At 51.1% G+C, this 2,887-nt stretch overlaps 1 pseudogene; it reads right to left on the reverse strand.

Moving 5' to 3' along the window:
• Positions 1-465: 465 nt before the first annotated feature.
• LOC117979373 (single-stranded DNA-binding protein 3-like) lies at positions 466-1,964 on the reverse strand (annotated as a pseudogene).
• Between the last annotated feature and the right edge of the window lie 923 nt (positions 1,965-2,887).

A 2,887-nucleotide genomic window follows, 5' to 3' on the forward strand; every position in this document is an offset into this window, starting at 1 on the left:
CGTGCAGGTTTGTTACATAGGTATATATGTGCCATGTTGGTTTGCTGCACCCATTTACTCGTCATTTACATTAGGTATTTCTCCTAATGCTATCCCTCCCCTAGCCTCCACGCTAGGACAGGCCCCTGTGTGTGATGTTCCCCGCCCTGTGACCAAGTGTTCTCATTGTTCAATTCCCACCTATGAGTGAGAACATGTGGTGTTTGGTTTTCTGTCCTTATGATAGTTTGCTCAGAATGATGGTTTCCAGCTTCATCCATGTCCCTGCAAAGGACACAAACTCATCCTTTTTTATGGCTGCATAGTATTCCATGGTGTATATGTGCCACATTTTCTTTCTTTCTTTCTTTTTGTTTTCTTTTATGGAATAAAAAGTTCAGCCTTTTTATTGCATGAAACTAAAATTGGGAAAGGTGGGAGTGAATGGGGTGGGAGGGTTTGAGGGGAGCAGGAGATGCCCTCCCTACCAGCTCCTGGATAATGACACCTCACTTCTTGCGTGATTTCTGGCATCTTCCCGCCTGCAATGCCAGCTCTCTCAGCGTCTTGTAGAAGGGGGGATCACACACTCATTGTCATGCTTGGAGAATAATTGTCATTCTGAAAGGAGTGGAGGAAGTTCCCTCCTAACTCTCCGTCATCTCGAGGGGTGCCTGGAGGATTGCTAATACTATTTACGTTGTTAGGATAAGTTTTTGGAAGCCATCTATGTCGCCTGACCCTAACAATCCGTTCATGTGGTGTGGCTCCATGCCGCCCATGCTGCCCATCCGACCGTCCGAGCCGGGACCCATCGGGAAGTTGGACCGGCTGCCTCCAGGCGGCACCGGATTAATCATTGTGTAGATGTCGCTGGAATTTGTTGAATCTGAGGGACTGGGCATAGTGGGTGTTCCTGGAGGGCCGCCACCACCAGGGGGTCCCACATAGGTACCAGGTGATGAGGAGGAGTATGGAATTGAGTTAGCACTGTTAGGATTGGGCCAGGGTCTGCCGGCTCCCGGGCCCATGTTAATCCCGGGCGTGGGGGGCCGAGGGAATTGCGTGGTGGTCTCATGCCGCTGCCGTAATTCTGTGGGCTGGGACCCGTGGGCCCCATGCCTCGGGGAGGGTTCATTCTCTGCATTGATCCTCCCATGTGGCGGTGGCCTTGTTGTCGTGCGGGATCCATGGAATTGGGCAGCAATGGCTGTGTCCCAGGAACTCCTCCCGGAGGCTGGTTTCCCATTCTGATCGGGGGGCTGGGGCCGCCTGCGTATCGCGGTGACATGAAAGGCTGACTGTGGGGTCCCATCATGCTGCTAGGATTGTGAGGTGCAGGCTGTGCGTGCGGCGAGGGCAGTGACCCCGGAGGACCCTGAAAGAAACCTGGCGGGACTCGGCCTCCCCGCATCCTATTGTTGGGGGGAATGTTGCCAAGCACGGGGCTCAGGGCAGCTGCTGCACTAGAATCAGGAAAGGCTTTTGCTTCACTTGAATGTTCACAAGTATCTCTCCTTTTAGGAGCTGCACAGTAAAGGTCCCAAAATACACACCACCACGAGTGCAAAAACCCAGGCGGTTCTCCCAACGTGATGTTTTTTTCCCAGCGAATCTCCGATAAGAAGGTCTGTGCAGATTTCTGTGCTCCTACCTGCAGTAAATATTCGTAGACGTATAAAGCTAACTTTTCCCCAGCCTGCCCGTCCGAGGGCACCAAGGAGCCTTTGCCTTTGGCAAACATGGTTTGCAGGGAAGAGGGCGCCCAGCCTCCCCACAGCCGCCACCGCTCCGGCTCTCCCGAGCTGTCCCTCGCTCCCGGCCCCCTCCCAGGCGCTCCCTCCCTCTCTCGCTGGCTGGCGCTCTCCTAGCAGCGCTCCCCTCCCTCCCGAGCAGGCGCTGGCTCCGCGCTCTTTCCAGCTGTCAAAGCATCAGGCCCGGCCGCGGCCCCATCGCCCTGGAACTCCTCCCGCGCCGGCTTGGCCTGGGGTGCCGCCGCCGCCTCCCGCAAGGCCGCCCGCTCTCCGCTAGCTCGCGTGCTCGCCCGGTTCCGCTTGCGCGGCCCTCTGCGCCCCCAGCACCGCTGCCGCCGCCGCCGCCGCTGGTCTCATGTGTCACATTTTCTTAATCCAGTCTATGGCTGATAGATATTTGCGTTGGTTCCAAGTTTTTGCTATTGTGAATAGTGCCGCAATAAACATACGTGTGCATGTGTCTTTATAGTAGCATGATTTATAATCCTTTGGGTATATACCCAGTAATGGAATCGCTGCGTCAAATGGTATTTCTAGTTCTAGATCCTTGAGGAATCGCCACACTGTCTTCCACAATGGTTGAACTAGTTTACACTCCCACCAACAGTGTAAAAGCGTTCCTATGTCAAGCAATGGCAACAAAAGCCAAAATAGACAAATGGGATCTAATTAAACTAAAGAGCTTCTGCACAGCAAAAGAAACTACCGTCAGAGTGAACAGGCAACCTACAGAATGGGAGAACATTTTTGCAATCTACCCATCTGACAAAAGGCTAATATCCAGAATCTACAAATAACTTAAACAAATTTACCAGAAAAAAACAAACAACCCCAACAAAAAGTGGGCAAAAGATATGAACAGACACTTCTCAAAAGAAGACATTTATGCAGCCAACAGACACATGAAAAAATGCTCACCATCACTGGCCATCAGAGAAATGCACATCAAAACCACAGTGAGATACCATTGCACAGCAGCTAGAATGGCAGCTTAATTTTTAAAACGCTATATCAATAATTTAACCACATAGATCTGTCAGTTAGAATAAATGTTACATATTTAATTGACAATAATTTTTTTGCTCTCTTAGAGACGTGTAGATACACTTTGGGTTTATCAAATGGTTCTTTTTTTTTTCTTTGAGATGGAGTCT

This window comes from Pan paniscus, chromosome 13 (genome assembly GCF_029289425.2).
Source record: "Pan paniscus chromosome 13, NHGRI_mPanPan1-v2.0_pri, whole genome shotgun sequence".
Lineage (NCBI taxonomy): Eukaryota > Metazoa > Chordata > Mammalia > Primates > Hominidae > Pan > Pan paniscus.